Source organism: Tachypleus tridentatus, chromosome 6, assembly GCF_004210375.1.
Source record: "Tachypleus tridentatus isolate NWPU-2018 chromosome 6, ASM421037v1, whole genome shotgun sequence".
NCBI lineage: Eukaryota > Metazoa > Arthropoda > Merostomata > Xiphosura > Limulidae > Tachypleus > Tachypleus tridentatus.
The window spans coordinates 124088851-124102393 of NC_134830.1; the positions used below are offsets into that span (position 1 = coordinate 124088851).

Below are 13543 nucleotides of genomic sequence, written 5' to 3' on the forward strand. Positions count from 1 at the left end.
ACAATAATTGGGCAATTTGGCATGAAGTTATTTCTTTAATAATCCAATAACTTACTATAAGAGCATCACTGGGGTAGACTTATATCTTTAACAACTCAATAAATTATGAACCCTTTTTTATCTTAAGATTAAATAACAGCGCTGCAGCATATGAACGGCCACTGGACGAAGGTTAAGAGAGATGACCCAGGAACTAGTTACTCCACTACTGTACAATGATGATCGTTTCCAAAGAGTTCCTTTAGAAGAGGTCAGCTTCTGTCTAATATAGACAACAATGTATTCAAGCTGTAACATTGAACTTAACATTTGTGGCTATTCTGGAATTCAAGCATCTTCCTCAAAGTTTCTTGTTTATGAGGTGTGGCTTGTAATTTGACTTTTGGGATTTTTTTTTTCTTGAGAACAGAGTTAAATATGTTCGTGCTACCTATAAATTGTGTTACGTCATAAATTGTGTCATTCTGGAGCCCCTCGTTGTCCTAAACAGTTCTGTGTGTATTTTTTATTTCTTTTTGCTTTATTTGAGAAAACTGTGTCTTTTGGAAGCTTTTTTCTGTTTTAGTTTCGCGTAAAGCTACACAAGCTAGCCGTCCCTAATTTAGCAGTGTAAGACTAGTCATCACCACCCACCCCCAACTCTTTTACCAACGAATAGTGGGATTGACCATCACATTATAACGCCCCACGACTGAAAGTACGAGCATGTTTGGTGCGACCGTGACTCGAACCCGCGACCCTCAATAGACGAGTCGAACGCCTTAACCCACCTGGCCATGCTGGGCCCTTTTAGAAGCTCACTTTACACTGTAATGTCTTTTAGAAGCCCACTTCTTTGTAGTAACTTTTTTGAAAACCCATTTTTTACCACATTAAAGCTGTAAGTCGCTACTTTTATTTTCTAACATAGACTCCAAGATTAAATATTCATCTTATTTCAATGGTTATCAGCATTGAATGAATTAAAAATCTCTCATTTGGTCATCAAACCTATAATGAGCCAACTCTGAAATTAGATTAAAGGACAGCATTAACATGAGATACCAGGGACAAGACGTTCCAACCAAACCAAAGTTATGTGTTCCATACAGTGTCTTACAGAGGGTAAGGCAATCCATACACATAGGTTTGAAGTGGACCATGTACTTCACACAACACAACTGTTCTCTGACTTAGTAATGTTCAAAACTCCTCTCAATCATATGTTGGTTTCCACGCTCGGAATTGATTTCAACCATCTATTGGTTGTTCAGGATACCATGTATGAGCTAGCACTGTTTGGAATCGATTTTAGCCATCTTTTAGTTGTTCAGGATACCATGTCTGAGTTAGTAACGCTCGGAACTGATTTCAACCATCTGTTGGTTGTTCAGGATACCATGTCTGAGCTTGTAACGCTCGGATGAAAACATTGATGTTTCTTTCAGAAATTTGAAATACTGAAAACAAGATAGTATAAAATAGTCCTTCAATTTTAAACAGCAAAAATCTACATATTTTTTTATTAACCATGTTTCTTCAAGTCACTTTCTTATAATAATAATAATAATGATACTCCCACAAAATATGGAATTTACTTTGTGCATATTTAATACCAAATAGTATATATATTTATCAACTTGCTGAAGATAGTGATTTAATGCTTTATTAAATACTAATTTTGTTCTGCTTACCTTGGAGGAAGTAAATTACAGGTCGGTGAGAAGATCGAGTAACACTGATAAAGTCTCATAAAATTTTGGTTACTTATTATATAATTGTGCTGGCAATAGAGGGCGCCATGATCACCGTCTACCTACGCTGTGCTTGTCAATGAATTAGTGTCAAATAAGAACATTTATTACTCAAAAACGTGTCAAAATTAATTGTACACTTGGTTAGTACACCAACACAGGATTACCCCAGGAGATTTTTCCCACTCAGCTTATGTAAAATAGATTAAATGCCATATTTCTAAGACTGCTGAACTTTGTGCGAGATAAAAAGCCTTGGTGCAAGAGTGCCATCTGGATTATTTAATTTTCTAGGCTACATAACCAAGCTACGAGTTTGTTACTGCCCATGCTTAAACCTTGTATATAGCACGTTATAACTTGATAGCATTGACACTGAATACATCTAATCTTTATTTATGATAACGATCTGTTAATGTGTACGTTATAACTGATGTCTAATACACGTTATACATCTATGATGTGTTTAATATATTCTTCCTGGTAAACATTTATGATGCATGCTACACTGTACATATACTGTTATGTGTTTTATGGTCTACACAAACACACACACGAATGTTTAATGTTTGACTGATATAAAATTGACATAAATATATAGACGTCATATAAATGTTATCTTAAAGTAGAATCATTCTGTAACATCAACTAAAAGTTTAAATCAATAATTGAGAAAAATAATGAAGAAATAAAACAAACATATACATAAACTATATTTATTACGGTACTATTTAATACAAAGTTAATATAATTATCACATTCAAAAAACGCTTAACAACACAGATTGTATTCTCTGCATCTACACATAACACGATTGTTGTTCTTGTGTTACAAACATATATAGATTATTTTCTACAGTTAAGAACTGTGCTTATTTACATACATTGTAGAGCTTTGAAGATGAATTTTATCAGATTTATGTAGATTGAATGAAATTAAACATATCAGACAAGACATTTTTGTCCTAACACTTCATATTGCAACAAAACCACAAAAGCATAAGAGAGATATTCCGCATTTCTGTTTGTTTGTGTTCTACCATATTCATAAGACCTGAGAACTCACTCACCTACTGTTTCTGTTCTACCTTACTGACAAGACCTGATAGTTCACTCACCTACTCTTTGGGTTCTACCTTATTGAGAAGGCCTGATAGTTCACTCACCTACTCTTTGGGTTCTACCTTACCTTGAAGACCTGATAGTTCACTCAAATTCTATTTGTGTTCTACATTATTCATAAGACCCAAGAATTCACTCAAATTCTGTTTGGATTCTACCTTACTGACAAAACCTCAGAGCTCATACAATTTCTGTTTGGGTTCTACCTTACTGAGAAGACCTGATAGTTCACTCACCTACTCTTTTGGTTCTACCTTACCTTGAAGACCTGATAGTTCACTCAAATTCTATTTGTGTTCTACATTATTCATAAGACCCAAGAATTCACTCAAATTCTGTTTGGATTCTACCTTACTGACAAAACCTCAGAGCTCATACAATTTCTGTTTGGGTTCTACCTTACTGAGAAGACCTGATAGTTCACTCACCTACTCTTTGGGTTCCACCTGCTTGCAAATTCTGGCAATTTAATCAATGTTCAAATTTAACCAGTAATAATATTTATTTTATTCATGGCTATTACTGGTTGCCCCCCCACTAGTCCAGCGGTATGTCTCCGGATTTACAACGCTAAAATCAGGGGTTCGATTCCCCTCGATGAGCTGAGAAAAGGTCCTCCTAGTTGGGGGTTGTGCAGTAGACTAACAACCTACTCACTTAAAAACCAGTCTGTTACAGAAACTGTAAGTGATTGCGGCCCTATGTTCCTTAAGGAATTTAGTGGCACTATTATTATACTATTATTATTATTACTGGTTACTTGGGAAAGTTAAAGTTTTTCAGGTTTCATTGAACACACATTACTCATAATTGAAAGTAACTGAAGATACATTAATCAGAACTGAAATAAATGTGCTCACTAAAGCACAATATGGACTCAAAAGTGTTGAATAAAATAATTTCATTAATAGTAACATCTTCATAAGAAAAGAAATCTGACAGTTCTAGTGAAGTAAGTTTGTCTGGTATTGTAACAATATAGTTATATCTTGAATAGAAAACAAAACTTAGTTTGATTATATTAAGTTTGTCTGCTATTGTAATAACATAGCAACATCTTCATGAGAAAACAAATGCGATAATTCTACTGTAGTAAGTTTGTCTGCTATTATAATAATACTGTAACATCTTTAGAGAACAAAATTGACAGTACTACTGTAGCAGTTTTGTGTGCTATTGTAATAATATAGTAACATCTTCATAAGAAAACAAAACTGACAACTCTGCTGTAGTAACTTTGTCTGAAATTGCAATAACATAGTAACATTTTCATGAGAAAACAAAGCTGATAATTCTTCTGTACTACATTTGTCTGGTAGTGTAATAAAACTGATTGTTCGATTGCAGTAAGTTTGTCTGCCATTGTAATAATATAGTAACATCTTCATGAGAAAACAAAATTGATAGTTCTACTGTAGTAAGTTTGTCTGCCATTATAATAATATAGTAACATCTTCATGAGAAAACAAAATTGATAGTTCTACTGTAGTAAGTTTGTCTGCCATTGTAATAATATAGTAACATCTTCATGAGAAAACAAAATTGATAGTTCTACTGTAGTAAGTTTGTCTGCCATTGTAATAACATAGTAACATCTTCATGAGAAAACAAAATTGATAGTTCTACTGTAGTAAGTTTGTCTGCCATTATAATAATATAGTAACATCTTCATGAGAAAACAAAATTGATAGTTCTACTGTAGTAAGTTTGTCTGCCATTGTAATAATATAGTAACATCTTCATGAGAAAACAAAATTGATAGTTCTACTGTAGTAAGTTTGTCTGCCATTGTAATAATATAGTAACATCTTCATGAGAAAACAAAATTGATAGTTCTACTGTAGTAAGTTTGTCTGCCATTGTAATAATATAGTAACATCTTCATGACAGAACATAACTGACAGTTCTACTGTAGTAAGTTTGTCTGCCATTGTAATAATATAGTAACATCTTCATGACAGAACATAACTGACAGTTCTACTATAGCAAGTTGGTCTACTAATATAATAATAGAGTAACATCTTCATGAGAAAAAAATGATAGTTCTACCATTAGTACATTTTTCTGCTATTGTGATAATATAGTGACATCTTCATGAGAAAACAAAACTAATAGTTGTACTGAAATAAACTTCTCTGATATTGTAAAAATGTAGTAACACTCATTGGAAACAAAACTGACAGTTTGATTGTAGTAAGTGTGTCTGCTATCGTAATAATATAGTAATATCTTCACGAGAAAACAAACGTGATAGTTCTACTGTAGTAAGTTTCTCTGCTATTGTAATAATATAGCAATATCTTCATAAGAAAACAAAATTAATAGTTCTACTGTAGTAAGTTTGACTGCAATTGTGGTAATATAGTAACATAATCATGAGAAAACAAAACTGATAGCTCTGCTTTAGTAAGTTTGTCTGTTATTGTAATAATATATTTACATCTTCATAAGAAAATGACACTGATAGTTCTACTGTAGTAAGTTTGTCTGGTAATGTATAATATAGTAATATATTGATTACAAAACAAAACTGATAGTTTAACTGAACAAAGTTTCTCTGCTATTGTAATAATATAATTATATCTTGATGAGAAAACAAAACTGATAGTTTTACTTTAGTAAGTTTGTCTGCTATTGTAATAATATAGTAACATCTTGATGAGAAAACAAAACTGATAGTTCTACTGTAGTAAGTTTCTCTGCTGTTTGTGGTAAAACTGAATGTTTTAAAATATTCCATGTTTCTATTAAGTATAACTTCCAATATGTGAATATAAAGTTTATAATTTGAATAAACCAATAACAGAGAAACTGTGTCATAACGAAGTGGTTGACAAAATATTGTAGTCAGATATTGTGAAAAAAGAACTTTGAATCCCATAACTTATACAATTGCATAAAGATATCCCCTTAACTTTACCATAGCAATTAAAAATCAGTGCTATAGTAGATAAAATCATATCATTTTTTGACACAATGTATCATTTAATTCATTTAACATAATTTTTATTGGCTTATCATTTGTTCAGAACTTAAATTAATTCAGTGTCTTTAGTTTTGGACTATTTTTTTAACAATCTGCAGAGAGGTCACAGCTCCTACTTTGGGAAACAATGTCTTAGACAACAATACAAACAAACAGAAATACACTAAGGGTTTGTAACTTTTCACAAAGTAGGTAACATAATAAGTATTAACCATGTCTATTTTGGTATTAATGTTTTTTTGTATTCTTGTCACAGGGTTTAAAACCCAAGGAATAAGAACCACTGAAGAGAGTTTAAAATACATGAGAATATTTAGAATACATTATCGAGCTGTTGAGAAAATCTTTAAAACCAACAAGTACTTGAGCTGTGAAACAAAAAGCATGCAGAAGAGATTCAAAAAGGTTTTGTCTTCTGTTGTTACATAAAAAGACCTATTACTGCAAGAATAATAACATTATTACTGCTAACACCAATACTTTGTTTCATAAACAAAGGTTTTAATAATTCCAAACACTGGCTAGAAACAACTGCACCTCATACAAACTAGTTTATAACCAAAAAGAAACATCAATGTCTAGAGTATAATAACAAGAGCTCCTTGACACGTGTATGTATATATATTCCATTTTTAAGAGTTAAGTCGTTTTTTTAAGTATATTTGTTTTGATCCCTCCCATACATTGCCTCTATTTTTTGTCTGTAAAAGTTGTAGATAACTTTTCTACGAAGCTTCAGAGCAGCAGTCAACAGACCAGAGTCAGGGACCCACTCCTCTGTCACAAGTGCAATCCTGGTGGGAATCTCTAAACGTTGAAGATGAGCTGAAAAAATCAAATATTGATGCAAGTTACACAACTGGGTAATATATACAACCACTCACTCTATTATTCTACAGACTCTACTGACTAAAGTTTCCAAATTATAAAATAAATACAACCACTCACTCTATTGATCTAGAAACTGTAGTGAGTAAAGTTTTATAGTTATATAAGTACAACTACTCACTCTATTAACCTACAGACTCTACTTACTAAATGTCCTAGTTATATAATAAGTACAACCACTCACTCTATTAATATATGCACTATATTTTCTGTCTTACATTTCCCCATTAAATAAGTATAACCACTAAGTCTATTAATAATTTCTAATTGTCCCATATATAAAAAAGAAAACCAACAACTGTGCAACTTATAGGCTTTAATGTTTTAAGTCCCAAATTCCTTCCTTTTATTATGTATCTTACATTGGAATGTGATGCCCAAAAGTACATTGTTCATTGAAAAAATGTGTAATTACCTTAAGACACTGTTAATTAAATTAATTTAGATATAGAACATACAAGTTGTAATTTACCTCTTCTTCCATGATCTACAATAGTTTTATGGACAGCAGTAACAGTTTCTTCATCCTGACATAATGCTGAGAAACACAAGTGATCTTTGTGCACAGTCTTAGCAAGCTCCATCAACTGTCTTTCATTAGGTACAACTAGGGCTACTAAGTAACTTTCAAAACTGTCACCATAAACACAAATATTATCAATCACAGGACAGGTCTTTAGTTCTGTCTCCACTTTCCCCAGAGAAATATACTCACCAAACTGAAGTTTGACCAAGTCTTTCTTCCTGTCTGTATGAACAAAGTATATTATTAATCAGTGGCAATGTATGTCAAAGTAAATAACACTTAGCTATAAAATCAAACAGTACATACCAGAGTAAATGATACAACAATACAAGTCACTCAATGACACTATGTAACAGACATTTTGTTCCTGGATAGTATGTGTTATTTCGTAATTGCTTATGTTGTAAAAGTACAGAAAATGGCCATTATTCCCTTCAAACTTTGCTTTTGTGACCTGGATAATGAAACTTAAAAATTAACCTATTTTATATGTAAAACAGGCAAATTTTCATTTACATAAGGTCTGAATAAAACAACATATGAATCAAGATTTACATATTTATACTAAAGTTATACAAAAATGTTTAGAAGCGAGTAGTTTTGAGATTTGAGACTGTAATGTAAATCACTTTCACGTATCAACCCCCAAATATAGTCTCCCATCATGTTTTAGTTATACACTCCCAGGTCACAAAAGCAAAGTTTGAAGAGAAAAATAGGTCTTTTCCATTTACTTTAGGCATAAGCAATTGGGAAATAACACTTTTGTCCAGAAACAAGAAAAAAAAAAAATGTGTTACATAGTGTGATCTAACAATTCTTAACTATATAATCAAATAGTATAGTCAGAGTAGATGATACAACAATACAAATCACCTGATGATCTAACTTAATTGCACAAGTTATTTAATATGCAACAGCCATAACAATACAAGTATAAAGTGAAACAAGAGATTAGTGAACAAGTGAATAATACAGTCATTAGTAAGATAAACTTAAATGAAATATCCTACACATCAAATTGTATCACTCACCAATAATTTTAATGTTTCCATTAGGAAACACTTCTCCAATGTCTCCTGTGTAAAACCATCTAATTCCATTTTCCTCTCGGAAACACTCCCTGGTGAGAGCTTCATTTTTGTAATATCCTTTAGTAACAGTGTTTCCCCCAACAACTATTTCTCCCCGCGAATTAGGGAGATCTGTTTTATAATAACCACCTGATTGGACACAAAAGAAACCCAAACTAAATATCATATAATACACATAATAAGTAATTCTTAACACACAGTCAGCCCTGGTAGTAACATTCATTTATATAACTTTAAAGTCAAACTAAATTACATTCCATCCATGTAACATTAAATACAAACTCAGGTTACACACAATGTACACTGGTAGTTGCATTCATTCATGTAAATTTAAAGACAAAGTAGAGTTACACACAGAGTACACTAGTACTTAGATTCATTAATGTAACTTTAAAGACAAACTAGAAATTTCACTTTACATAAAGTTTAGTTCGATTAAATTAGGCCATCTTCACATTAAAAATAGAACATCTTTCCACATTCATTATTAGTTCTTAACGCTCACCTTCTTCCCAGTCTTCTAGCCGTATGTAACATCCGTTCAGAGGTGCTCCTACACAACCGGTACTAGTATCATCCACTGTAAAAATAAAACACTGTTATGCATATGTAACATTCATTCAGAGGTGCTCCTATACAACTGGTACTAGTATTATCTACTGTAAAAATAAAACGCTGTTATGCATATGCAACATCCATGCAGAGGTGCTCCTACACAACCAGAACTAGTATCATCCACTGTAAAAATAGACCACTGCTATGCATATGTAACATCCATTCAGAGGTGCTCCTACACAACCGGTACTAGTATCATCCACCATAAAAACAGAACACTGTTACACATATGTAACATCATTTGAATGTTACTCTATTCAACCAGCACTAGGACCATCCACTATTAATACAGAATACTGTTACACATATGTAACATAATTTGAATATTACTTCTATTCAACCATTTCTAGTACCATCACAATAAAAATGGAATAAAATAAGATATATGTATCACAGTTGAAACAAAACTTCCAATGATCCTACATGCCATGGTAGTGGCTCCTGCTGCGGTCTCTGTTAAGCCATAGCCTTGGAATGCTGTAACTGACAGACAAACACGTATGAAGTCATGAGTGTCAGGTGAAAGAGGGGCTCCCCCCACAGGCTAAGAACTTAAGTCTTCCTCCAATCAGCTGCCTGATCCTTTTGAAAACAATCCTGAATACAGAAAAACATAAACTTGTTTGGACCTGTTTTAAAACAGACATGTTACTGCTACTCATACAGTATTTAACAGGTATAGGAGTTTCAAAACTTACATAATGATGTTTACATGTGGTATGACTTTTCAAATTATTGACAGTGAAATGTTACAAACTACAGAAATTAATGTTTACAAAACACAAAGTTGAATTGTTTAATGTTATCATTAAAAAAGCTGTAGTGTAAAATAAACATTATTTTAGAAATGTGCTGTATAAACATTTCTATAATGAGGTACTTTAGTTCACTTTCAGACTTGAATAATAAAATATCCAACCAAAAACGGTATTTTACTTTAAACAATGAATTATTTAATTTACACATAAAAACATGATGTCTTATTTGAAGTGTTAAATATGCAACTCACATGTCCAATAATGGTGTCCTAAAGCCTTTGGACATCCACCATAATTTATACTTAATGACAAACTTGAAGAATGCTTTTGAGAAATTCCCTTTACTTTCAGCTATTTCCACAATACTCTTGCGAATTCTGTCTAATACGAACTGAGATAAAGCAAACTTGAGGTATTATACAGAACAGCTAAAATTTCAACTGTTAAAACTACTTTATCTAATTATCTTTCAGTAAATAGATCAATAAACATCTAGAGCAAAAAACTGGAAAAAAGAAAATATTAATACAACAGCCAGTCATTCTGTGCTTCACTAATTGTGCTCTCCTTTCTCATCATGGCCCTTGTATGTCAGACTTAAGAGGTTCCACATAGTGTACATGACTTCAGATCTGTCTAATCTTGTCACAGCATACATCCTTGCAGAACAAATTTTTTATTCTTTGTTGCTGTTGCATCAAAATTATGTATCTTCATGACATGGGATTGTTAAATGTATTTTGAAGATAATTACTGGAACCTAAATGAATTGCTGAACAAATTAATGTTCTACATTTAATTGCAATAAATTTAAGTTTTTACTTTGCTTTATAACAATGGTAGATACACTAAAAACCCAATCATATATTTAGTTAGCATTATTTACCCTTTTCAAAAATATATAAATATTACAAAAGAGCATGTATCTAAGTGAGACTGTAAATATCACAACACTGGAAAATATAAAAATAGTTATACATTATAAATTAAGAACAAAATGAGAAGTTTGAAAAGAAAGGAGTAAACATGAGAACTCAAGTATTACATGATACTATCATAAAGTTATGTTTCTTAATGCAGATGGGAAGTTTTCCTCTTTACCCTTTGGTTTCAACAGTTCTGCATAATTTATTTAATAACAGGCTTACTGCTTGTACTGGGTCCTCCTTCCAGCTGTGCCCTGAACTACTGACCCTCCCCTTGTATTACCTACAAATCTTAATATAGGAAATCTAGATTATAAAGAATATGACATTAAATACAATAAAAAATTAAAAGTATGTCGTAAATTTAACAAATGGATATAGGTAAACACACAATGTATCACAGCTGACACCTGAATGTGGATAAACACGGTGTATAATATCCTGGACACTAACTATTACACTTAACTTTAATGTTTGGTACTTACAGGAACAGATAACATGACAGTAGGTTTTAGTACTGAAGCATCTCCTCGACATCCAGATTTCACTGCTGTAGACTAAAAAAATAGACACAAAAGATGCAAACTTAACAGGGAAAACTACTGCTGATGAAATGGAATTTTGTCAGTAACCTTACGATAATGAATTATAATTTGTGATGATAAATATTTTTTTTATTAAAATTTCAAAAAAGCAAGTATAAGTAAATACTTATTTATTGCACTTACAACTTTGCAAAACCCATGTCACATGTGTTTACCTTGTCTGTCATGGTTTGAGGAGAAGAGTAGCCTATTGGAATGCCCGTGACTAAGAAGAAGTTCTCTATGAAATGAAAATGAACAACATATATTGGTTATCAATGCTTAAGTGTCTAAAACTAAAAATGTTCTCTTTCATCTTCAATAACATATCAATCATTACTCAAGTAAATCAAAGTATAGAGATGGTTTTACAAACTCATGGGTTTTAAACCAAAGAAATAACAAATGATGTGTTTATGTCATATCACTGACAATATGAAATAATTGTAAGCCACTCTCCTGTTAGCGCCTTTAAGTTATTATTTTTCAAAAAGGGGAGTTTGTGTTTTCCACAAGTTAATATTTCTTATTCTAGAAAGTTGTTTTTTAATTAAGTAACCAAACTGAATGTGAAGTATATACATATACAAGTATAACAGCAATGTATGTTTGCTGTCCACATAACTAACTTCTTCACAATGTGTGAATGGATCTTCTCCAATATGGGTATGGAAGTTCATTAGGTCCATGCAGGGGTATATATAAATTTTGTAGTTTTTATGAGTATCTATCTTTCAGCACTCCCTTATCTCCTGTGGATGTACCTTCATCAAATTTGGTATGAAGGTTTGTTGGGTCCATGGGAAGATACATATGAATTTGCAGTTTTCTAGTTTTTGCATTTCTTACAATTTCATATAATGGAAGCATCACACTAATGACAACATCAAAGTATCATAAGATAACATTATGTTAATACCATAACATCAAACTACTGATAATATCAATGAACTGTAAGATATTGTCATGTTAATATAGAAGTAATCAAAAGGGAGGAAACTAGAGAGCACCAAGGTCCAAGTAATTATTGCTGCATTGGGTTTGGTGCTTTGCTGCACATGAAGATAATGATATTTTAGTTACAATTTTCAAAAAAAGCAAATTTTGAAAGGATGTGACAAGAATTATCTGTTGTGAATTGGGCAGCTGAGTTATATGGAGACATTGAACACACATGGAAAATGTTTAAAAGATAAGTCTTTAATATTCAAGGTAAATGTGTTCTTTATAGATAAAAAAGGGTAGTGAAGAGTAAAATTCAGGTTGGCTCAAAAAACTTAATAACTTTAAACTGACTGGTAGGAAAGGAGATTATATATTATATAGAAGATTGTGAAAGTTGGTAAAATAGGAAATTAAGACATCAAAAAGGATGTATGAGAAAAGGTTGGCTGAAGTTATAATTTCTTAATACTGAAAATTTATTTCTGATAGGTACTTCCTTCCACTTACCAGGTTAGTTATTCCTGTTCAGTGTTGTCCTCAGTATATGCATGCCACAAGCCTTCCTTATTGGAATCAGGTGATTCCAACATGTCTTTCATGTTAACCATCATGCGGGAGTTCTCTACCAGTAGGAGCAGACACATAATTCCCCTCTATAAGCAGATAACATAAATAAGGGAGGAAAATGGAAAGGAAGGGTGAGAAATGTGAGAAGAATGAAGTACCTATCAGAAATACCTTTTATGTACAGGTAAACTATAACTTCTAATATGGTGCTTCCATCATTCATTCGATTAGCTAAAATCCAAATTTATTAGATGGCAGGATCAATGAGAGGGAATGACATAAGTACCCCCTGAAAGCATCCAAAGAATATTCCTAGAAATGAGAGAGTCAGTTCTAAAGACCTGATAATGGGAACTGCATTATTAGGTCTGAATAAGTCCAACTATGAAATGTGTAGTAGATAAGGGCAGACAAAGATAGGAGCACATCCAAGTGTGAGACAAAAGAGGCAGGATAGTGACCATAACCATGTAACATAATTTCATAAAATATAAAAGTTAATAAAACAGTGGATATGCACCTACGTGTGGAGTGAATATGGCAAGACAGTCCATACTCGGTAAAGCAACTACATCAGAAACCTACGACATTCACATGGGGATAGGATGAGAATCATACCATATTTACCTCAAGAACAAGAGACTGGTTGAACCTCAAATCCCCACTAACTCCCTCGTTCCGGATGCCCCACCAAAATTCCAGAGAGAACCAAGAGGAAGGTCCTCAGAGAAATTAGTAGGAACCCTCATTTAACACGTAATGACAAACAGAAACTGGTAAGGGAAACTGGGTTTGAACTA

General features: G+C 32.4%; 1 long non-coding RNA gene and 1 pseudogene across 2 annotated transcripts in view; both read right to left on the minus strand.

Moving 5' to 3' along the window:
- The window catches only part of LOC143253553 (fatty acid CoA ligase Acsl3-like), a 168098-nt pseudogene that overhangs the window by 2503 nt on the left and 152052 nt on the right, over positions 1-13543 (minus strand). Inside the window, exons 9-16 of the transcript XR_013029691.1 lie at positions 11408-11472; positions 11133-11204; positions 9973-10112; positions 9387-9560; positions 8854-8928; positions 8289-8477; positions 7201-7476; positions 6524-6665 (exon numbers count right to left, since the gene is read on the minus strand). The product of XR_013029691.1 is annotated as a fatty acid CoA ligase Acsl3-like (transcript). The remainder of the gene's footprint in view (positions 1-6523; positions 6666-7200; positions 7477-8288; positions 8478-8853; positions 8929-9386; positions 9561-9972; positions 10113-11132; positions 11205-11407; positions 11473-13543) is intronic.
- Positions 2434-6516, minus strand: LOC143253558 (uncharacterized). The gene is made up of 2 exons (XR_013029698.1): positions 3061-6516; positions 2434-2916 (listed from the first exon to the last, which is right to left on the minus strand). It is a non-coding gene; the product is annotated as an uncharacterized LOC143253558 (long non-coding RNA).